Source organism: Hyperoodon ampullatus, assembly GCF_949752795.1.
Source record: "Hyperoodon ampullatus genome assembly, chromosome: 10".
NCBI lineage: Eukaryota > Metazoa > Chordata > Mammalia > Artiodactyla > Ziphiidae > Hyperoodon > Hyperoodon ampullatus.
In genome coordinates, this window is record NC_136923.1 from 15430718 (window position 1) to 15456712 (window position 25995).

Here is a 25995-nt window from a genome sequence, read left to right on the forward strand (position 1 = left end):
AGAAAACAGAACTTGTTTTACTTGGTAAAATGATACTACTAAGCCACCAACAGTCAGCCATATACTTGACATGTCCTTAACAGAAGTGGTGATAGGTCTGGACTCAGCCATGCAAACAATGTATCCTTTCTCCCTTATGCTAAACAACTGTTTGCAAGCAAATAACCACCACTGAGTGAAATGCTAGCTAGACTATTCAAAGATTAAACTCACAACTGTGTTCTCTTTAAAGTCAGCTGCCCAATAGACTAAGCTAATTTATAACTCCAGTATACATGTATAACTTACTTTAAGCAAACTTTCATGAAAAATAGGTCAAATTTTTCTCCTCTTTTACCACTCCTATTTTCTTTAGTTTATTGATTGCATACATATTTATTTGTTTATTCTCTTTCTGACCCTCACTAGGTTATAAACTCTCTGGAGGTAGCGTCTACATCACTTTTGTTCATCACTCTCTAGTGCCTGGAACAGTGTCTGCTGTATGGTGAGTTAATAGATAATTGTTGAATCAATCAATCTGTAACCAAAATAAAAATAAATGGTGGATAGATTAATATTTTTAAACTCTTTCCCAGAGGATAGTGAAATATAAGTAGTTTGGTATTTTAGCAATAGATCTGAAGCTGAAAAGAAAGAAAACGTAATCTGTAAACTCTACCAAAGAAAAAGAATCTTCTCACTGTAAGTCAGGAGAGCCTTGGTTAAGTTTCAAACTAGAAATCACCTTTATACTGCGGCATTGGGCTGCATATCATGATGATCGGTAGCCTCCAAAGGCTTTTGAAATATATACCAAGCTCCAAACTTCTCAGCACAACAAACTCCAAATTTATGTCCACTTCAGCCTTTGCCATTTCAGTGATAATTTACTACTTGGGTTGGAGATAATAAGTAAATACTATATATTTCTGCTCACTTACATGGACAAGAGCTTTCAATGACTAGCATATCATCTATTTTATTATACTGTAGCTCTAGCCAAACATTCTTATCCTCTCACACCGCATTTGCATTCAGTGATTTAATATAAATCAATGGTTTTTCCTTGCCTCTTACTTTTGGATCAGAGTGCTTACTGATCATTTTATTTTTCTGGAGGGAGGTTGAAGGTTGAAGAGCGTACATGTACAAGTATGGGATATATGTTTGAAAGGGGGGACATGAAGGTGTAGAGAGGTTATCTACAGGTATATAATGGAAAGCTTTTGACTTGGCCTTTTGGATTACAGAAAGAATGTCATTGATACACACTTCTTCCCTAACAGTTCATTCTGATATTCTCTAAAAATGTCCCATTTACAAATCATTTGATGTTTGCCTCTTTACAGATGAAATTGCTCCAATACAGAAAGTGAGGTAGAAAAACTTTTATAATAGCCACAAAAAGTTGTCATCCAACTTAACTTGAAAATCTCCAGTAATGAAGAGTGAAGGAACAAACGGAGGAGGGATATAGAGAATGGTCCATATTTACTTGATGGGTTTCTTTGTTGTTGTTGATTCATCACCAACACATTCCATCCACTAGCAAGTTCTACACATCCTAACACCAAACCATATCCTGGTCTATTTACTTCATCTCCTTTGCTCATGGCCCCCTCTATGCTCATCAGGCCACTGTTATACCTCACCTAGCACGCTATAATTGTCTCCTTGCTTCCATATTTGCAGTCCAGCAATTGGCTCTTCACATGGCAGTCAAACCGACATTTTCAGAACATAAACCATCTCATATTCCTTCCCTTCATAAAGCATTCCAGTATCCTCCCATCTCACCCAGAATCAAATCCAAATTCCCAAAGACCAATAGGTTGCCTGACCTCTGTTTACCTTCCCCACCAGCATCCCTGTTACCTTTTCTGTTCCCCAAATGTACTGTTGACTGCCTCAAGGATTTGATATTTAGTTTCTTCAGCCTACAAATCTCTCCCCCTTATCTTCTATTTGCTGAATCCCAGTCCACCACGTAAGTGTTCACTTACTACCCTATAGAGAATTAACCTGTACAGTCACTCTCTGTCCTATTGCCCCGTTTAACTTCAGGGAAACTTATGACATGAATTTATTTATTCCCAGATTCATTCATTTTCTTCTGTATTTGTTGACTGTCTGTTTTTGCCTGTAAAATCTAAACTTTATAACAGTAAGGCCAGGTCCAGTTTCACTCACCACTTCAACTCCAGTTGTCCAGGAAAGTTTCTCACTCACAGGAGCTATCCATTAATGCGTGCTGATTGAGTTAATGAATAAGAATTCTAGTTCAATATAGCAAGTTTCTGAAAATCACCTAACTTTCTTATCATGGAATGCGCCATTTGGAAAGTAGTAAACCCCATCATATTTGGCCCTTTTAACCTCTGAAAGCACAAATTAACTAGTATAACAATAGCACTTATCACATTGTGTTAAAACTCATAATTTGCATGCCCTTCTCCCTAAACTCTGGGCAGTATGATGCCATAGACTGTGTATTATTCAATTCTAGATCTCCTGTGCCTATCATAGTAGAATATTTGTCTATAATAACATATGTTACCAAAAGACCTCATGTTCTGCATAGTAGCAGGGGGTGACAAAGCCAATTTTAAGTAAATATTTTTTTTAACCAAAACACAAACAGAAAAAAAAAAAACAATTGCCTATGGAATTAACTAGGCAGACAGCTTAGTGTAGCTGAATGGTGCCATACAATATTTTAATAATGTCCAAAAAACTTTAAGTAAGGAGTTGTGATAAGTACTGAAAAAAGCAGATGGAAACGGAGATCTCAGTCAGTGAGGCTGATAATGTGGACTTGGAAGGAAGCACAACTTGTACTGGTTGAATAAGTCTGACGGTGAGCCTGTCTAGGGTGGAAGCCCTGTCTGCTTGCATTCAGCTGGAATGATCTAGAAGGGTTTTCACTGCCAGGGCAGTAGCTGAGATGATGGCTTTTTTCTGCTATAGGGTATGATCTATTTACTTTTGTCTGGCTCCTTTTGCTTGAGAAAAATCACATGTGAACCAATAAAATTTTGTATAATGCTGACATCGTTCCCCTACTTATCAATCACATATGAACCCCATATAATGGGTAAAATAGACATAGTGGTGGTTGAAAGAATAATGTAACACAACAAGCATATTTTGGCTTAAAGGGCACCTTCAGAAGTTTTCTTTGGAAGTCAGTGCAACTTGGAAAATAAAAGACAACATTTAATTGCTTCACCTCAAAATAATGGAGTGTCCTAAGGGACTTACAATCTGAGATATTTTATTTGGAGATCAATGATGCAATGTCTATCTTTTAGGGGGTTTTCTCCTATCATTTTGATATCCTCATAAAGAAGGATGGATTTCATACACACTTCCATTTGATTTTACATTTCTAATAACTAATCTTAGTGTTAATTTTTAAGGAGTTGTGGTGCTCCTTTAGAAAATTGCATACTTCTATATAATTAATATCAGAACACTATGGTTAGTGATGGTTTTAGAATGGTAACTTAAATATTATGAACTAATCCTTTTGCGGATGTTCTCACCCGCTTTTGAGTAGCTCTTAATAAAATATGACTGATTAAATCAGGATGGATGATGGACTTTGTTGTCGACATTTCAAATTATGAATTGGCTTCACATTCAACTTGTTGATTAAACAGAATTCTCCATTATTAAACATCCCTATGTAAAGACTATGCAATATTAAATCCACACATAAATTTTATGATCTAATAAGTGAATTATCTGTAAGCTAATTAAATGTATGAAAACCTAGGTAGGAAAATTAAGATCAAAGAATAGGTATACATTTGTAAATAGCCACTACTCATTCTTCCAGGTTGAGTGATTAATGCTAACAAGTGAAAGGAATAGTACTTGAACAAAACTTTTCAGTCATTGCTGTGTTTTAAATGAGAGATTACAGGGACTTCCCTGGCAGTCCAGTGGTTAAGACTCCATGCTTCTGCTGCAGAGGGTGCAGATTCCGATCCCTGGTCAGGGAACTACAATCCCACATGCCACTCGCCAAAAAAAAAAAAAAAAAAAAAAAAGAGAGAGAGAGAGAGATTACAAATTAATAGAAACCTAAATGAAGGTTATGGAGTTCTCTCTTCATCATCTCGAGTAAAATTACGTACAGTCAGGCGATTTTAGATATAAATGGTGAAGAAATCAATGATTCAGCACTGAATCATAGACTCTCTGAGTTAAAAGAAATATTATAACTTACTTATTGGAATCTTCTATCTGATAAATTACTCCCATTTATAAAACCGACCATATATTTGTGTTTCTTCCCCTTTTGTGTTTCTTCCCCTTTGTGTTTCTTCCTCTTGTGTCCTGCCTACAACTAAACATAGTGCAGTCTACTCTCATTAAGCTAGAAAGCTTCAGTTCTTGAAATCACTCTGTATACAAAAGTGTATAAAATGGAGGTATAAAATATATTTCTCCACTTCTCACATTGGCAAAAACAGCAACATAACAAATTGTCAACAGTCACATTAGAACAGAGAGTTAGAAGCATAACTTAGAAGAGGGAACTCTATAAGCACATGATGAATGAGCAAATGCAATGGTGCCCAAACCTTCAAAATTGAGTTCCAGTGGTATGCAAGTGAAACTTAACTTGTACAAAGCCATGGGAAATGAAAACAAGTATTACTGAAGGTGATTGCACTCCAGGTATGATCTCTCAAATCTGGGCTGGAGAGGAGCTAGTACAAGCTTGCATCTGTACTTCTCAGAGGAAGGGAAGATCAATATGCACACACACATGCTCTTTACAGTCTTGTTACAACATTGCCTCATGACGCATTTGCAGCCAACTACAACCTTTTCTTGCACAGACTGCTATCGCTATTTGAGTCTATCTTCTCCTTATTGGCTTTTTTTTCTTTTCTTTTGCTTTGATTTTTTTTCCTTCTTAATTCAAATATGTTGATCCTTACTATACTTCATTTTATTAGGATCAAATTATTATTTCAACATATTGGTGTGGAATTGGATCTCAACACTACTAGTCAAAGTGTTTTTTTATTATTTTGCTTTGAGCCACTCAGGATGTCAATGGTCTTAGCCAAAGCACTGGTAAAATTAGGAAGAGATAGGAAAGAAACCAGAGATATTTAGCTAGGGACTCTGTTCTAAAATGATCAATTTCTGTTTATTACATCAAATCTGAGTATATACTGTTGATATTTCTACGAGGGAAGTGATCTGGGGAAAAACAAATTAAGGTAGAGTCAAATGTAATCTGCTAATCATCCACTAGTAATAATGACATTATGAACTTCATTCAATTTTATGTGCTACTTTGCCCACGTTTTCTAGACATATTTGTTGCCTCATCCTTGGAGGATTAAAAATAATAAACACACATTATAAATTAACTATACTTCAATTAAAAAAAAAATACCCTACCTCACATTGTTCACAAAAGGCGTCATATGTGATTTCTTATATGATGCTCCTGATTCTCATGCCCTTATTCAGGGTACCACAGGGCACCAGTGGCAGCTGACCATTACTGGGTATCACATGAGTCATGCATTTCTAAACAGACTTCTCAGTAAAATTATTTCCTTTATTATTTTCACCAGGCATGTTGAAAATAGATGCTTTTGTAAGCTTTTCAATGAAGCAAAGAGAGAACTCCTGAAGGGTAAGATGGTTTTGACAGTGTGATTCATTTTTTCAAGCCATAGGCACTGAAAGTATAAAAAAACAAATAAACAAAACCTGTCAGGTTAGCTGTCAAATATAATTAGACTTTAATGGCTGCTATGAGACCTCAGTTTATTTCCAGCACAAAGAGCTGGAGCAGCACTTCACTGTGATTGTGCCAGTGGTGGATTTAACAGGCTGGGCACGGAAACCAGATTGATGGGACAGTCCTTTCTTTTTACACCCAAATAATATACTAACAGTTCTCCTGACAAAGATGGCTCAGAAATTAAGGTTTGGTGTAGAGCAGTGTAAAAGGTATGACCTTTACGACCAGGAGCCTAAAGTTCTCATCTTTTCTCTGCCACCACCTAGCTTGGTAACTTTAGGCTGGACATTCGAACATGATGTGTCTCCATTTTCACATCTATAGAATGAGGGGCTTGAATGGAATTATCTCCTTTCAGGACAGCTTTAAATTCTTTTATACCATTCATTATCTGGGAGGCTTAAAATCAATCAGGCATTAAATAGAGAATATTCAATTCACTGAAGTTTTATTTTACCTTTCATTGGACATTTTGTCTGTGATGGAAATCAATATTATTTTTGCTCTTAATATAGGAATATTAGAAACTAGAGAGGGAAGTAAGGAAGAGGTGGCAAAAGTTGGTGAGAAAATGAAAAAAGATTCAAAGATGCCTTTTTCCTTCATGGATCTAGAAATACCATGGGGCCCATGTAATTAACAGATCTCTAATTATTATACACAATTGGGAGAGGAAAAAATTCTTGCTGTTGTATGTTACTGAATTAAAATATTTAAAGTCTATAAACCCAACAGCCATCCCTTTTCTCCTTCCTTGCTGATATTATGCCTTGCTGGTGGACCTGATCCAAAGAGGCCTGTGAGAGCCAATTGCTCCGTTTCCAGGAGTTTTGCCAACCATTTTTTAAACATAGACGTTGTTAAAAACCAAGTTACATAAACTCACAATTAATTACATTAAAAACAAGGGAATAAAAGCTCAAAACTCATCATTTCCAAGTATCTTACTACCTTGTACTATTATCTTTGCTCCTGTGTTTTTCTACATTTATTGCATCTGTATAGTGGAAATTGTATATAGAGGTATGCTACTTACTACTGCACATCGCTTCTTGGTCCCATATGGAGGATGTCATGTTGGTAGCATGAACTTAGCTAAGCTAGGAGTATTTACACCAAAGAAATAGGCAAATGCTATAAATCAAGAATTGATTAATAAGTTTTTTGATTGTCTAGACCTAAGAGAGTGATGGAAAAATGTTAATAATGTAAATTAAATTTTAAAATATCATGTCAATAGCAATTATACTATGAAAACTGCAAAACATTGTGGAAATCCTGCTGGTATTCAAAGATTCAGCAAAGATGTCCTCACATCATTGATAAACAGGTGAACTTTTTTTAAAATACATCTTTATTAGAGTATAATTGCTTCACAATGCTGTGTTAGTTGCTGTTGTACAACAAAGTGAATCAGCCATATGCATACATATATCCCCATATCCCCTCCCTCTTGAGCCTCCCTCCCACCCTCCCTATCCCACCCCTCTAGGTTGTCGCAAAGCACCAAGCTGATCTCCCTGTGCTATGCAGCAGCTTCCCACTAGCTATCTATTTTACATTTGGTAGTGTATATATGTCGATGCTACTCTCACTTCGCCCCAGCTCCCTACCACCCACCGTCCTCAAGTCCATTCTCTATGTCTGTGTCTTTATTCCTGCCCTGCCACTAGGTTCTGACGTACATCTTCTGTGTGGTTTCACTTTCACATCACTCTTTAACTCAAATGAAATTAGCAATTAACATTCAAGGTGAACTACTCTCAGGAGCTGCAACCACAATTTGGCTACAGATATAATGTTTCGAAAAAGTCAGTGGACACATTTTGTGTGTATCAATTAGGTATATGGAATTTACAGTAAAGAATACTGTATAGATCGTTATCAATTATTTGTAAATAGTGTACTATACATCCTTTATATCAATGAAATTTATGATACACTTATATATGTATAAACATGTGCCCTCCCTTCAGAAAGCCATTTGTTAAACATTTACCAGCATTACCAGCCTTCAAAATTGAATGTAAAATCAACAGAAACTTGTATTCCCAGTTGCCATTGCAACTAGGAATAGCCATTTATCCCAGTTCTGCCCAATTACAGTAAAGTGAACTTGTTTGAAGGCCTCTGAGAAGTAATTTATTAACTGGTAGAAAGGAAGAGTTGTATGAGAAGAAAGTCCCTGCCTCTTCTGTCCTGCCTTAAATATTTTTTTAGAAGTTATATGCTATGAGCTGCAGCAACCATTTTGTGACTATGAGGGGAAGATTAAGAGAGTCATATAGAAGTTATCTGGAGCTCTGATATGAAAAAGTCACTAAAACCGTCCTTGGAATTACCTCTCTCTCTATTTCTTTTTGAGATTTATTAATTCCTATTAACTCATTTCTTGAGTGCATCTCAAGAAAGCTCTTCCTAAACATAAATGATTCCGTACCTACGTTGCCACATTGATGTCTTGTGTGTGTGTGTGTGTGTGTGTGTGTGTGTGTGTGTGTGCGCGCACGCATGTGGGCTTCAAGCCACACCATTCTTTTCACTCGATTATACTGTTTTCTTGGGCCGTTGCAAAGGTCAGCCACTCTGGTTGTAACACTTCCAAACCCTCCTCATTTCACCATCAGTGTTAAACGTACAAATCTTTCATCTCAAGATCACTTCCTTAGAGAAGCATTCCCAACCCCATGTCTTCCCTATCCTTATTTGTTATTATTTATTGTTCGAAAACAGTGGGTTTTCTTCTGTAGCATTTATCTCAGTTTTATATTTTACATTCATTTGTGTAATTTTTTTTTTTTTTTTTTTTTTTTTGCGGTACACGGGCCTCTCACTGCTGTGGCCTCTCCCATTGCGGAGCACAGGCTCTGGACGCGCAGGCTCAGTGGCCATGGCTCACGGGCCCACCACTCCGCGGCATGTGGGATCTTCCCGGACCGGGGCACGAACCCGCGTCCCCTGCATCGGCAGGCGGACTCTCAACCACTGCGCCACCAGGGAAGCCCCTGTATAATTATTAATTAATAATATCTGACTTTATTATTTTTATTAATAATCTTTTAATCCTTTTATTAATAATATGACTAACTGCATTCTTACTTAACTAATATCTTATTTATGGCTCTCTCATCCCTGAAATAAATTTTAAACTTAGAAACTTCCAGAACACCACATAATTTCTTATTATTCACTGGCTCCTCCTTCTCAACCCCCTTTGATGAACCCGTATCAGCTCCTTAATCTCTTAACATCAGTGTGTCCCACTGCACAGTCATTATATCTCTTCATTTCTTGATACATCACTCAGTCCCTTTGGGATCTCATGCAATCTAATTTGTTTAAATAATATCTATGATGACAATAGCCCAGACTTGTACTTCCAACTATAGCCTAATGGATATCTTCACTGGGAACTGAAAAGCAACATGTTCAAATAAAACTCCTGATCTGTTTCCACTCCCCTCTCTCCTCCAAAGCCTTCTCCATCCATACTCTCTCCCATCTCAATTAAACGTACATCTATTTGTCCAGCTATTCAGGCCAAATCATTTTGAGTTAACCCTGGTTTATCTCTTGCTCTCTTATTCCAGGTCCTATTGATAAGCCAATCCCATCAGCTGTATCTTCAAACTATGTAGAATGCACCCACATCTCCCCAACTCCATCATTGCTGTCCTGGTCCAGTCCTTTATCACATCTCACTTGGATTATTGCAGTTGTCTTCTAACTGGTTTCCCTTCTCCCTCTTTACTCCATTTCAGGTTCTTCTCTATATAACAGAATTTGGCTTTTACTCTGCTTGAGATAGGGAGGCTTTGGGGTATTAAGACAAAGCCTTTACAATGGCTTCTAATTACCCACAAACTCTGGTTCCTATCACTCTCTGGTCTCATCTGCTACCAGTATCTCTCTTGCTCAATTTACCGTTGAACCACCAGGCATCCTCCAAACCGAAGCCTGTGCACTGGCTACTTCTTCTGCCAGAGATCTGTCAGAGAGCTATGTGGCTCACTCCCTCACCGCCTTCAAGTTGTTCCTCAAGTATAACCATCTCAGGAAAGCCTTTACTCGTCACGTTTCAAAAAATTGAATAACTCCTGGTCCTGACACTCCCTTCTCTACTTTATTTCCTTTCTAGCACATTCTGTCTTTTTATATAATGTACAGATTACTTATTTATTTTTCTTATGATTCTCCATAACAAGAATGTAAGTTCCATAAAAATAGGCATCTTTGCATGTTTTTTACAATGTTATACCCCTAGAGCTTAAAACAACTTTGTACACAGTAGCTTTTCAATAAATACTAGTTCATTAAAAAAAAAAAGCCAGAACTATGTTGTAGTTGTTGTTGTTGTTATTGACACAGAGACACAAAGTGAGCAAATGTTGTTGGAAAAATGATGCCAGTAGACTTGCTGTATGCAGGGTTGCCACAAAGCTTCAATTTGTAAAACATGCAGCATCTGTGAAGTTCAATAAGATGGGGTATAACTTTGCTGTGTGTTGGCCTGTACTGATGAGCCTTTTCATTTTGTAATTTTCACATATTTAGTTGTGGCCTTTTCTTTTTGCTTAGAGAAGTTCCTTTAACATTTCTTTTAAAGCTGGTTTTGTAGTGCTGAATTCTTTTAGCTTTTGCTTGTCTGTAAAACTTTGATCTCTCCACCAAATATGAACAAAGCCTTGCTGGGTAGAGTATTCTTGGTTGTAGGTTTTTCCCTTTCATCACTTTAAATATATTGTGCCACTTCCTTCTGGCCTGCAGAGTTTCTCCTGAAAAGCCAGAGGTGACCTTATGGGAGTTTCTTTGTATGTTATTTGTTGCTTTTCCCTTGCTGCTTTTAATATTCTCTCCTTATCTATAATTTTTTTGATTTTAATTACAGTGTATCTTGGTGTGTTCCTCTTTGGCTGTATCCTATATGGGACTCTCTGGGATGGCTGGACTTGGATGACTGTTTCCTTTCTCAGGTTAGGGAAGTTTTTAGCTATTAAATCTTCAAATATCTTCTCAGCCCCTTTCTTTCTCTCTTCTCCTTCTGGGACCCTTATAATGCAAATATTAGTGTGCTTGATATTGTCCCAGAGGTCTCTTAAACTGTCCTGTTTTCTTTTCATTCTTTTATCTTTTTTTTTTTTCTGTTCACCATCAGTGATTTCCACTACTCTGTCTTCCATTCCTCTGTACCATTTAGTCTACTGATGATTCCCTCTAGTATTTTTCATTTCATTTAGTATATTCTTCATCTCCGGTTGTTCTTTATACTTTCTATCTCTTTGTTAAAACCTTCTAACTTCTTGCTCTGTGCATCTCATTTTGCCTAAGTCACTGTTTTTATTTTTATGTATGTGGTAGGTTGGTTACATTTCCCAAAGCTGGAGAAGTGACCTTCTGTAGGAGATGTCCTATGCATCCCAGCAGTGCACTCCCCTCTCGTCACGTCACCCGAGCTGTATGCTCTAGGGGTTCCCCCATGAGGGCTTCACGAGTCCTCTTTCTGTGGAAGGCTGATTATGTGGGTGTCTGGTAGGCTTCGTCCCATTGGTTGCCAGGCCCTGCCTTGTGCAGAGGCTGCCACTTGCTGGTTGGTGGGACTGGGTCATGAAACCACTGACTTGTGGAACCACAGGCCCCGACCAACCCATCCAGACTAGTTCTGGCTCATTGGTGGGTAGACTCAGGGTCCAGAAAAGTCTGGGGCTGTTGCCCGCCCACCTGTGGGTGAAGCCAGGTCTTAGGGTTAGTGCCAGACTACTAGCAGGCAAAGTTGGGTCCTGGAGTCTGGTTGCAGGGCCCCGGGATCCCAGAGCTGGTGTCAAGTTTCTGGGTGGGCGGGGAAGGGGGGGTGCGCAGGGTCCAGTGTGTCCCGAAGCTTGTGTTGGCCTGCTAGTGGGCAGGGCCCCAGTCCAGCTGCTCTCAGGACAGTATCTGGCCTGCTGTGAGCCCGAGTCAGGACTGTGGTTTTCCTGAAGGTGATGTCTGCCCCCTGGTGGTTGAGGCTGATCCAGAGGCTAGAGTAGGCTCCCTGGAGGGCAGTGACAGGGCCTAAGGGATTCTGGGACTGTTGCCTGCCCACTGGTGTGTAGTGCTGGGTCCTGGGCCCTCTGGTAGGCAGGGCTGTGTCTAGAGGAGGCTGTGTGCACAGGAGGACTTAAGGCAGCCTGTCTGCTGATGGGTGGGGCTGTGTCCCCATCCAGTTAGTTGCTTGGCGTGAGGCGTCCCAGCACTGGCACCTGCAGGCTGTTGGGTGGGGCCAGGTCTCAGTGCTAAGGAGATAGAGGGAGGAATCCATAGCACCTGCACCAAGTAGAAGGAAATTCCGAGCACGTCTGCTGCCAGGGTCCACATCTGCAAGAGGAACCCTGGCACCGACCCCTCTTCCTTCAGGAAACTCTAAGACCAGCAGGTAGGTCTAGCCTAAGCCTCCTATCAAATTACTGCTTTTGCCCTGAGCTCCGGAGGGTGTGAGATTTTATGTGTGCCCTTTAAGAGTGAAGTCTATTTCTCCCATCCTTTGGGACTCACAAAATTAAGTCCAGCTGTCCTTCAGAGCTGAATGCTCTGGGGGCTTGTCTTCTGGTTCAGGACCCCCGGGCGGGGGAGTCCGGCGTGTGGCTCAGAACTCTCACTGCTGTAGGAGAATGTCTACAATGTAATTACTCTCAGTTTCTGGGTTGCCCACTCGGGGATATGGGACTTGACTATATCACGAGTCCGCCCATCCTACATGTCTCATTGTGGTTTCTTATTTATATCTTTAGTTATAGAAGATCTCTTCTGATAGGTTCCGGTCTTTTCCATCAGTGGTTGTTCTGCAAACAGTTGTGATTTGGGTGTGCCTGTGAAAGGAGGTGAGCACACTGTCTTTCTCCTCTGCCATGTTTTTTACATCCAAAACTATGTTTTACTCCACAATTATCTATCCCCAGTGCTGAACTTAGCATATGACCCATAATTGACTCTTTTTTTCTTTAACATCTTTATTGGATATGATAGCTTTACAATGTTGTGTTAGTTTCTGCTGTATAACAAAGTGAATCATCTATATGTATACCCATATCCCCTCCCTCTCGAGTCTACCTCCCCCCCTCCCCTCACACCCCTCTAGGTGATCACAAAACACTGAGCTGATCTCCCCTTGTGATGCAGCTGCTTCCCACTAGCTATCTACCTTACGTTTGGTAGTGTATATATGTCAATGCTACTCTCTCACTTCGTCCCAGCTTACCCTTCCCCCTCCCCATGTCCTCAGGTCCATTCTCTAGTTCTGCATCTTTATTCCTGTCCTGCCCCTAGATTCATAAGAACATTTTTTCTGTTTTTGTTTTAGATTCCATATATATGTGTTAGCATATGGTATTTGTTCTTCTCTTTCTGACTTACTTCACACTGTATGACAGACTCTATTTCCATCTACTTCACTACAAATAACTCAATTTCGTTTGTTCTTATGGCTGAATAATATTCCATTGTATATATGTGCCACATCTTCTTTATCCATTCATCTGTCGATGGACACTTAGGTTGTTCCCATGTCCTGACTATTGTAAATACAGCTAAAATGAACATTGTGATACATGACTCTTTTTGCATTATGGTTTTCTCAGGGTATATGCCCAGTAGTGGGATTGCTGGGTTGTATGGTAGTTCTATTTTTAGTTTTTTAAGGAACCCCCATACTGTTCTCCATAGTGGTTGTATAATGCAAGAGATTTCTGTGCATTAATTTTGTATCCTGGTACTTTACCAAATTCATTGATTAGCTCTAGTAGTTTTCTGGTAACATCTTTAGGATTCTCTATGTATAGTATCATGTCATCTGCAAACAGTGACAGTTTTACTTCTTCTTTTCTGATTTGAATTCCTTTTATTTCTTTTTCTTCTCTGATTGCCGTGGCTAAAACTTCCAAAACTGTTTTGAATAATAGTGGTAAGATTGGACATCCTTGTCTTGTTCCTGATTTTATAGGAAATGGTTTCAGTGTTTCACCATTAAGAATGATGTTGGCTGTGGGTTTGTTGTATATGGCCCTTATTATGTTGAGGTAAGTTCCCTCTATGCCTGCTTTCTGGAGATTTTTTATCATAAATGGTGTTGAATTTTGTCAAAAGCTTTTCCTGCATCTATTGAGATGATCATATGTTTTTTTCTCCTTCAGTTTGTTAATATGGTGTATCACATTGATTGATTTGCATATATTGAAGAATCCTTGCATTCCTGAGATAAACCTCACTTGATCATGGTGTATGATCCTTTTAATGTGCTGTTGGATTCTGTTTGCTCATATTTTGTTGAGGACTTTTACATCTATGTCCATCCATGATATTGGCCTGTAATTTTCTTTTTTTGTGACATGTTTGTCTGGTTTTGGTATCAGGGCGATGGTGGCCTCACAGAATGAGTTTGGGAGTGTTCCTCTCTCTGGTATATTTTGGAAGAGTTTGTGAAGGATAGGTGTTAGCACTTCTCTGAATGTTTGATAGAACTTGCCTGTAAAGCCACCTGGTCCTGGGCTTTTGTTTTTTGGAAGATTTTTAATCACAGTTTCTCAGTGCTTGTGATTGGTCTGTTTATATTTTCTATTTCTTCCTGGTTCAGACTCAGAGGTTGTGCTTTTCTAAGAATTTGTCCATTTCTTCCCAGTTGTCTATTTTATTGGCATAGAGTTACTTGTAGTAATCCCTCATGATTCTTTTATTTCTGTAGTGTCAGTGGTGACTTCTCCTTTTTCATTTCTAATTCTGTTGATTTGAGTCTTCTCCCTTTTTTTCTTGATGAGTCTGGCTAGTGTTTTATCAGTTTTGTTTATCTCCTGAAAGAACCAGTTTTTTGTTTTATTGATCTTTGCTATTGTTTGCTTCACTTCTTTTTCATTTATTTCTGATCTGATCTTTATGATTTCTTTCCTTCTGCTAACTTTGGTGTTCTTTTGATCTTCTTTCTCTAATTGCTTTAGGTGTAAGGTTAGGTAGTTTATTTGAGATTTTTCTTGTTTCTGGAGGTAGGATTGTATTGCTATAAACTTCCCTCTTAGAACTGCTTTTTCTGCATCCCATAGATTTTGGGTCATTGTGTTTTTATTGTCATTTGTTTCTAGGTATTTTTTGCTTTCCTCCTTGATTTCTTCAGTGATCTCTTGGTTATTTAGTAGTGTATTGTTTAGCCTCCACATATTTTTATTTTTTACAGTTTTTTTCCTGTAACTGATATCTAGTCTCATAGTATTGTGGTCTGAAAAGATACTTGATATGATTTCAATTTTCTTAAATTTACCAAGGCTTGATTTGTGACCCAAGATGTGACCTATCCTGCAGAATATTCCTTGAGCACTTGAGAAGAAAATGTATTCTGTTGTTTTTGCATGGAATGGCCTGTAAATATCAATTAAGTCCATATTGTTTAATGTATCATTAAAGCTTGTGTTTCCTTATTTATTTTCCTTTTGGATGATCTGTCCATTGGTGAAAGTGGGGTGCTAAAGTCCCCTACTATGATTTTGTTACTGTTGATTTCCCCTTTTATGGTTTTAGCATTTGCCTTATGTATTGAGGTGCTCCTATGTTGGGTGAAAAAATATTTACAATTGTTGTATCTTCTTCTTGGATTGATCCCTTGTTCATTATGTATATTGTCCTTCTTTGTCTCTTGTAATAGTCTTTATTTTAAAGTCTATGTTGTCTGATATGAGAATTGCTACTCCAGCTTTCTTTTGATTTCCATTTGCATGGAATATCTTTTTCCATCCCCTCACTCTCAGTCTGTATGTGTCCCTAGGTCTGAAGTGGGTCTCTGGTAGAGAGCATATATATGGGTCTTGTTTTTGTATCCATTCAGCCAGTCTATGTCTTTTGGTTGCAGCATTTAATCCATTTACATTTAAGGTACTTATCAATATGTATGTTCCTATTACCATTGTCTTAAATGTTTTGTGTTTGTTTTTGTGGGTCTTTTTCTACTCTTGTGTTTCCCACTTAGAGAAGATTCTTTAGCATTTGTTGTAAAGCTGGTTTGGTGGTGCTGAATTCTCTTAGCTTTTGCTTGTCTGTAAAGTGTTTAATTTCTCCGTCAAATGTGAATGAGCTCCTTGCTGGTAGAGTAGTCTTGGCTTTAAGTTCTTCCCTTTCATCACTTTAAATATATCGTGCCACTCCCTCTGGCTTGTAGAGTTTCTGCTGAGAAATCAGCTGATAACCTTATGGGAGTTCCTTTGTATGTTATTTGTTATTTTTCCCTTTAAGAAATGACTTTAAGTCATTTCTGCCTTGAGTCACGTGTACTGTATCCAGATGGTCTGAACACCACAGTGCTCTCTCAGGGCTGCCTCCTTGAAGTAGCTCCCAGTGTGGAAACTCCCATAATTGACTCTTAATAAATTTTTTTTTTTAATGAATGAAAGAATGGGCTACCCTTTAGAGATTGCCTGATAGACCTTTGATGGCTGATTAATTATTTATGTCGTGTGTCTCTTGGACTGCTCAAGGTGATTCTGATGCAGGGTACTTGAATATGGTACTTGCTGAAACACTGAGATAAGGACAGGGAAGAAAGATAGGAAGAGGGGAAAATCCCTTTTGTGACTTCTTTGGTCATTTCACCTTTATCCGAGGGTTTCTGCTTGAGTTTTGATAGAAACACATGATACCAATATACATCAGCAACATGTGTTTTCCATCTTGGATGTTATTGCTTAGTAATGAATGTGAGACACCTCCCACAAATCCACAGGGTGTCTTCGCCAGAAAAGAACAGACGACCACCTGCAGCTTTTCATCCACCATCATCCACTTCCACGCCCATTTAATACAGCATCAGTTCTCACGTCAGATCAAGAATGAATCCGTATTCGACTTCATGTGCCTGTATTTAAGGGACACATTTTTATATTTGAGTGTGCAGTTTTAATTTTCTTAAACTTACCAAATTAATGGTTGGCTATCATAAAATATCTATACTTTTCTTACTGAATCATAATCTTTTCTTCCTCACATCCTTCCTCATTTCCTTTTCTTCCTTTTCTTCTCTCCTCTCACCCCGACCCCCTCCTCAACTCTCTTTTTGCTTCCCTTCTTTCTTTCTTTCCTCTCTTGTCCTCTAGTGAAACTGTGGACATGTGATTGTATGGATGACAGCAGGCACCAGCATCTTCCATGTTATACACAGGGTTCTGAGCACAGCATGCCTTTGGCCCAGGCAGGTGGAGGAGCTGAGAGAAGCAGGCTAGCCATCTGGAGACGAACATATGGGTGGTGTGGCATACATTCTCACACTTGGCGGCTGGGAACATCAGAAATAGAAAGTGGAGGTTTGACTCCTCTTAATCAAATAAACAACAACAATAAAGGAATTTGAAAGGGGTACCAATGTGGAAGGATCCTAATTTTAAAAAGAAGCATGAGTTTCCTAAATTTTCATTTAAGGCTGAATTTTTAAACTTTAGAGTTATTTCCACTTTTGTATAACTAATGAATGATTTTCTTCTTTTTTATCTTATCATCATTATTTTAATAGCTACTATATTAGCAGCATAATTAAATACTAGTTGCTTAGTACAGTAGTTCCATAAATTGTAAGATTAAAAGAATCACTTAGGGAATTTTTATTCCTTCCTGCTGATAGCCAGTTTCCAACTCAGACAAACTGAAACAGAATCTTCAAGAGTGAGTACAGAAGAGGTACAAAATAGGGTGAAAAATGGAGTAGGTTTTTTTAAAAAAAAAATCCTCCCTAGATTTATTCTAATCATTAACCAAATTTGGTATATTTATAAAAAAATTCTGGCCTTGGACTCAGGAGTGCTATGTTTTAGTTCTAACTTTGATCTTTGCCAGAGATTTACGCAAATAACTTTGGTTTCTTGGGACTCCATTTCCTCACCTCAAAAACAAAAAGATCAAATAAAAGACCTCTATATTCAGATATTCTGTGATGAGATTTATAATTCTATTTATACTATAGTTGAAATCAAGTGAAATGGATAAAATAGAAGTGTTGTATTATACACTAAAACATATTGAGAATTATGTCAAATAATGTAATAAGTTGCTTGGTAAAACAGATTAGAGTGGTGGTCTTATAATTATTAGCAATGTTTCCATGATGGCTATTTTATTAGCTAATCTACTCTCTACAGAATTGAATGAACAAGGGAGTTGAGTGATATGTATAGAGAAAAATACATTTTTTTACTTAAAGTATTGGGTTTATTTCTGGTCACATCATTTTCAGAGCTTTTTGTATTTACCTAGAGAATGAAAACCCTGTTCAAGGAGGAGTGATTGGGGTTTTCTGGGGTCAGAAAACATTTAACATAAAGGTTGATTGAATAAATGAAGGTCATTATTCTTGAAGTGAGGACCTCCAAGTCAGAGTAAGGAGCATGATGCTTCTCAAATATCCAAAGAAACATTAGGTAGAAATTCAGTTACACTTCTTTTATGTAGACTAAAGGAAGTCTACTCATTTCTTCTGTAAATATTTACTGAGTAGATATTATATGTCAGACCATAATTTAGATGCCATAGATCAGATATTGAGCATAAAGAAATATAGCACCCACCTTTATAGAAATTTTTGGCCAGAACCTAATAAATCCTAGAAATAAATGTATGATAAGTTCTTTGTAGGAGAGAAATTAATCTAGTTAGGCCAGAAATTGTTTCCTGGGGAAGAAACCATTGAACTGGAATCTGGAATATGAATGAATAAGAAGGAATTAACTTAGCAAAATAATCATTTAGTGCATGTGTGTATGTGTATGTTCTTGAAGGTATGGCTGAATGGAAGAGTGTTGTTTAGGTAGAAGGAACAGCGTATGCTAAGGTCTTATAATAGGAGGGATATGGTCTAATTGAGAAACCAAACAGGTGGGAGAGTGTGGGGTGAGTTGAGGCTGTATAAAGAAGCTAAAACATTTAGGATTTCCTAAGTCATATGAAATGTGATCAGAATCCACTGAAGTGTTTCATGGGGTGAAGCATGTGACATCATTACATATTTATTTAGATAAGTGCAGCATGAGAACAATTGAAAGAGTTGGAAAAGTGCTGTGTATTAATCAGTTAGAGAGCTTCCACCTCCAGACAAGAGATAGTGAACACTTAGTCTTAAGAAGTGGTAATGGCCATGGAGATGAAGTGAAGTGGGTATATATGTAGGAATTTAAGAATAAAGAGCAACAGAATTTTTTGTTGAACTTTACAGTGAGAGAGAGAAAGGAAGGGTGTCAAGGATGATTCTGGGGTTTCTGGCTTATATTGTACAAGTTATGGATGGTGGTGGTTTCCTTGTTCCCTGGTAAGATTACCCTGAAGGAGACCAGCTTTGAAGGCTTGCGTATAGATATTATCGGTTGAATCGAGGCTTGCTGAGCTCATGTGACATGTTCAAAATTTTTATATCACCAAGTCCTTACACACATACAGTCAAAGACTGGGAGAGAAAGGGCAAATGAAGTAAGACCTTTGCGAAAGCAACTTGGCTCTTCTTGGTACTGATCTTGTTTTAAACCAATGCTGAGACAAGCATAAAAGGAGCCCTCAGCAAATATTCAGCAAGAATCCAGTGTGACATTACCCAGAGGTCTGTATTCAAGGTTGAAACTGGTACTCGAAAAAATTTGCTTGTCTGTGTCTTCCTTGCTTGGCCCTAAGCCTCAGTGTCTGCTGATAATTCAAGCTGTTAATAAAAAGAAGACAACATATTCCCCCATATCAACAATGAAATATATAAATAAAACACCATGTGAAGAAAAACATAAGGCAAAACAAGTAAAGAAATAGCTGAGAAAGGAGAAAACAAAGTCAGTAAAAGCTATCAATTAGGAATGTTTTAAGAATGTAAACATTCAATATTGCAAAGAAAACAGAAACATATTTGTAGATGTTGTTTATTATTTGGACAGCCTTCATTAGAATGCTCAGCACAGTAAATTTTTTTAGAAAAACCTTCCTGCGTAAACATAGTGTGCCTATGATTTAAACAATTCTCTCTTTGTTATCTGAACTACTGAATAAAATAGCTCGAAATTCCCATTGACTGCCAGGACCTCTCCAAGTTATTTTATTTAAAATAGAAATTGTAGGACATTTGTGAAGTTTTACTGTTGATACACAATTCTGCCATATCTTCAAGTTTTTAAAAGTTTGGTATTTGGCAGTACACTATGCTGTGGGAAAATTATAGCATGTCTTTCCCAGATATCTTGGGTTTATGACAGAAAGACATCACTAAGAAATCAATCATTCTCCAGGTTGAATCTTTTCTACTTTTGCCTCAGAAATAGTCAGCAACTTCAAGCTTTTAAAATGATGATTTCTTTGGTGGCCTATGGGCTGTTAAATCATGTGAATAATTAATTGATGTAATTAAACACATAAAGCACCACTTGCAAAATTCTGTACTGTGAAAATTAGCTAGGGTTTTACAGTAAATAGGCAATTCATGCCAAAGAATAGAGAAGTAAAGAATACATATTGAAAAAAATTTAAAAAGAATAAATATTGGGATTCTGTTTTTTGTGTGATATTACCACAACCAGAGGAAAACTTTTTTTCTTTGGCCACACACGTGGCTTGTGGGGTCTTAGTTCCCAGACCAGGGATCAAACACTCACCCCCTGCCTTGGATGCGCAGAGTCCTAGCCACTGGACTGCCGGGGAAGTCCCCCATTTTTTTTTTTAATAAACTCCTAATTTTATTTTATTTTATTGATTTGTTTATTCTTGGCTGTGCTGTGTGTCATGCGGGATCTTAATTCCCTGACCAAGGATCTAACCCACGCCCCCTGCATTGGAAGTGCGGAGTCTTAACCGATGGACCACCAGGGAAGTTCCTGGAAAATTTTTTAATTGTCCCTTTTGGTGGACAAAATAACATAAGCATTTGTAATACTAATTGATAAGTTGGAATACTTAATACTGAATCAAAAGATTAAGTCCAGTTTTCTGACATACCTTCAGTTGAGAAGGAAGAGTTACTACAATGGATTGCAGAGGGAGAGGGTTTTTTTAAGAAAAAAGGAGGAGTCATGCTGAGGACCCTGGCTTCAAGCAAGCTTCTTTTAGATCCCTGCACCCCAGGAGATAAGCTACTTGTTCCCTCAACCAAATCTTCCCTTTCTCCTCCACAAACCCTCAACCCCTGCCCCACCATCAAAAGTAGCTCAGCCCTGCCATGTTTCCACCGCTTTCTTTCCTCTTATCCTTCATTCTTAAGAGTAGCCATCCTGGTTGATATTAAATTATGCACTTTTTATTTCTTAAACATCCCTTTCCTTCATTAGAACTGAATCTTGTCATGTTTCTGATTATGTTCCTGTTTCCATGAAAAATGACTAGCAGTTTGTAGGGCTCAAACTATTTTTTGAAAAACTAAGCACTTATGTGCCAGGCACAATCCAAGGTGCTTCATATGTATTTTTCTTATAATTCTTCAATAGGTTTAGCTTATAATAAACACTCAATGAAACTAATTTTGTTAAAATAAAACAAAATATTCTTCCAGTGTAAGGGTGTGCTTGAATTCTAGTTAAATCTACCCAACTCTACTGGTTGAAATATTTCCAAGGACTGATTTATCAACAAATGGCTATTTGGCCAAATTTACTAAATTTCCTGCTAAATCTGATCAAACATACTGTTAGTAATAGAAAATATATTTTAAAAGCAAATATATTTCATTTATGGAAGTATCCTTGATTTCTGAAATTCAGTAGGTATGTAATAAATGTCTGTTTAATGAATGAAATAATAGCTATATTAGTTTATGTTTGCAGCTATAGGTACACAGTTAACTAGGTCCTATGGGAAGTATAATACCAAATTGAATTTGTGCCTACTGCCTATGTCTGGGATCAGAGCTCTGTATAGACACTTATTTATGGACACAAATATTCATTAAATATGTTAGTGAAAATACAGTACAGAGAAAATAGAAGGGATGCAAATAAGTAAATTCTGTGAATGACAACCATCTATAGTAGGTGCTATTGACTAAATTGTGCCCCCCCCCATTCAAATGTTAAATCCTGAACCTCCAAACTGATTGTGTTTGGAGATAGAGCTTGTAGGAAGTAATTAAGATTAAATGAGATAGTAAGAGTAGGTGTGTAATCCCATAGGATTTGTGGTCTTATAAGAAGAAGAGAGAGCCATCTCTTTCTCTCTTTCCACACATCAACCCACGAAAGACCACGTGAGAACCCAGCAAGAAGGTGGTTGTCTGCAAGCCAGCAAGAGATGTCTCTCCAGGAACCAAAGCAATGGACAGCCTCCATAACTGTGAGAAAGAAATGTCTGTTGTTTAAGGCCCCCAGTCTATGATATTTTGTTATGTCAGCCTACGCTACTAGTACGTTTGGTACTCTTATTGTCTCCATTATATTGATGAGGAAATCGAGACACAGAGAAGTTAGGTGTGCTGCCTGAGGTCATAGAACTAGGAGGTAAAAGGGCCAGGATCTGAATTTAGCACATACGATTCCAGAGCCCATCCTATTAATCATTTACAGAGCTTCTAGGCATCAAATAAGTAAAAGGGTGCAGATACAAAGAAAACATGCCATGTGGAGAAATCAGAGAGAAATGAACATGAGCCTGGAGAGGCAAGTAAAGTCCAAACCAGGCAAGGGCTTTTTAAAAAATGTCCTATTTTCCTCAGGGCAAAAAGAAGTCATTGAAAGGGTTTAAGCAAGGGGGACAGACGATGGGATGATGGATGAGATGTGGATTCTGAAGAGGCCACTCCAGCTATAGCCTATTTGTTAAAAATATTGAAAAGACTTGATCTCAAGAGTGAAATAAAAATGGTCATTTGGAATCTACTTGGAATCCTTATCTTTTCCACAAGTCAGCTTACTGCATGATATATCACTATAAAGGCAGAACTGTGTTAGTACGGCAAAGAGGTTTAACTTCTCCAAAGAGGTTAGAAATGTGAGGTTTGCCTGCTTAAGCATCTCAGTTGCAGTAAACATAGTGCATTATTTTCCCATTGCTATCATAACAAATTACCACGCAGTTAGCAGCTTAAAACAACTGAAATTTATTATGGTTCTGTAGGTCTGAAGTCCGTGAAAATTGTGACTAGTCTGGTTCCATTAGTGCTACACAATTGTAGAAACAGGGTTGCCATTTCATTGCTGGCTGTCGGATGGGTCATTCATTCTCATCTGCTAGAGCCCATATTTTCAGGGTTTTGGCCCCTTTCAAGCCAATAATTGTGTCTTCATATCTCTCACATGCTTCTCTTTCTGCCTTATCTCTCCAATGCATCTCTTCTGCCTCAATATTCTGCCTTGGTCTTCTGCTTTCAAGGACCCATGTGATTCGAACCGACCCAGATAATCTAAAATAGTCTCCTTAAATTAACATGAGCTGATCAGTAATCTTAATTCTAACTATGAAAACCCTCCCACAGTGGTAAGTAGATTAGTGTTTGTTTAAATAAGCAAAGGATGGGAGTCTTGGGGGGAATGTGCCTACCACACATGGTCTCCATTTTCTGTATACATATCATTTAGAAATAATTATATAGCATGGACGATGTTCTTGAACTATTTTTTGGTTTAGTTTCAGTCTCTATCAATACACATTTTTTTCATTCTTCCTGTAGTCATAAAATAAGAGTTAGATAAAAACATATTCTTTTCAAAGAAATCATAATTTCTAATGCTAAGGGTGGTTATGTCATTACTTGTGGAACCAGTATATATGGATAGAGACCGAAAGCCTAGAAATAAATTTCTTAATATGATAAATTAAGGTATTACACTCATTCCAATTATCTTTCCAGCAACTCATCATTCTTCTGGGATTTCATTTTTCTATTTCAGATATAAATGACATATTTTATTCAGTCAAAGCCACATTAATAATTTCATAGCAAAATATGACAAAAAACAAGTGCACTTTAGATGATAGATGATGGAAATTGGAAGTAGGAACAAATTCTGATTTCACTTATTTTACTATCTATGCCAATACCTCCAGCAATGAAGGGAGCAAGGGTATGTCATGGTAAATATCTGCATCCTAAAGCAAGGAATAATTAATTAGTCAATATTGGTATTTTATATGTCTTCATGCTTCATCTAAATCAATCCTTATACATGCATTAGGTACTTCAGAGATGCCCTTAAGGCAGCTACTAAATAATATCAGTGATTTTGAAGGAGTTAATGTGTACCCCTTAGGAAGGAGCTTATCTGAAAGTAACTAAGGTATTTGAGAAAATGCTCTAAGATATGATAAATATGGATAAAAACTAAAAGTGACATTTAATTCTACATACAGATAAAATAATAAATTAAGTAGTATTTAATGGATTCCAAATCTATACTACTTTCTCTCCAGTAAAAAAATAATCAGGTAAGATTTAGTGAACAGCGAAATACCTTTCTAATTTCAAAGAGCTTTGAAAAATAAGTGAACATTCCAACAACTAATAGGGAATTAAGTTTATCTCTCCTTAAACAGAAACAATAAATCTAGGAGCCAGTATGAACAGTTACTTTTCAGTTTGCCCTACAGTGTTCCCAAAGTCCTATGTCTTATTTTCAGTGTGATCAACATCTCTATGCTTTCTGTAGGGGATCAGAAAAAATGCAGAGGGAATGCTAATTACATGGTCATTATAGAATTTACAACATGTTGATTGATTACTAGGCACTAACATCTATGCAGATCAGGAACTGAAGGCCAGAAGTTATGAAACACAAGAATGACAATGAGCTCAAGAATCCCACATGAGTCTTCTCAACTCTGACTCTTTAACCAGTAAGTGGAAAGATGATGAAGTTTAGATGTGTTTTTTATTCTGGAGTTCACGTTAAACGGGCAGTGCAACTAAAAGGGCATCAAATTACTTCTCACATATTGTATGAATACTGTATATAAGTAGAATAAGTATTTAGAAAGCAGTTGGTGGTGGTGTAGGAAGATGTCCTTATCCTCAGCCAAACCCTAGTTACATCTATGTTGCCTTAGAAAAAATCTACAATGTTTTACCATCAACTAACTTCAAAGGGTGTTCTATTTCCAAAGAGACAGGGAGTTTCTGAGAATGCATTACCTATAATTCTTTGAGAAAGTCCAAATGTAGTCACATTTATCTTGTGTTTATAGAGAATCACTCATCTTTCATAATACAACTACTTAGCACTGAGAAATGCATAGGTAACTGACAGTATATGTCTCCCAATATAAAATAAAGTTTATATTTTGGGCTTAAAATATATAGGTCAATTTACCAATATTTTGATAAACAGGGTAGACCCAGCTTACCTCAGACTATGTCTATGAGGTTTAGTGGAAGTTGCTTGTTCCAAGTCTTACTCATGAAGTTGAAATGATACATAAATATATATATCTTTTCATCATTTAAATGAAACTCAAACCCAAGAGTATCTAATGAGCAACGTTTGCAGCCTATTAGGAATTTAATAACACCACTGGAGCCAACCACTTTATAATATACTTGGGTCTCAGTTGTGTCAGAGCTCAGAATAAATCAGAGAGCAAATTGCTGTTTATGCCTTCTGCAATCCTCAGCCAAGCTCAGGAGAACAGCCATGTTTACTCATACCATTTTTTGAGTTGTTAATGCCCTTACAAAATAGAACTCTGAAAAAATGATACAGAATCTGAATGAGTACAACTTTAAAACAACCATTTTCTAAAAGAGGATCACATTTAAGAAAAAAACCAAAATTTACAATGCATAAGTTCCATGATTTCCAAATTTGTTAGCGTTGCTTATTAGTGGATTGAATAAAATCATGGCAACATTTCTAATGGGGTTGAATTCTGTGGAAAATCATACAAAGAGGAAGTGAGGTGTATATGTTAGACAAAAATGGGAAGAGATATGTTCTCCTACTTTCAGTGTGGAATAATTTACAGACTCCTAAACATTCTTGGCCAAAGTTCTGGGATGTATTCTATATAAGCTATCAATTTACAGACAGTCTGATGATATAATAAGCATGTACTCTTTAAGGAAATTGTTTTGTTTTGAATCCTGGCTCCACCAATTACTAGGAATGTAATCTAAAGCTGTAAATGTGTATAATAAAACATTTGTTTGTGGAACTTGAAAGAGGGCAAAATGTCCCACCCAAAAATGTGTCTCTTTGGCCTGAGGATTATTTTAGGCATGTTGTTTTTAAGAAAAAAATGCTCAGGTAGAGCTTTCGTCTCTCCATTCTTACTGCCTAAAAGAATTTAGATGGAGG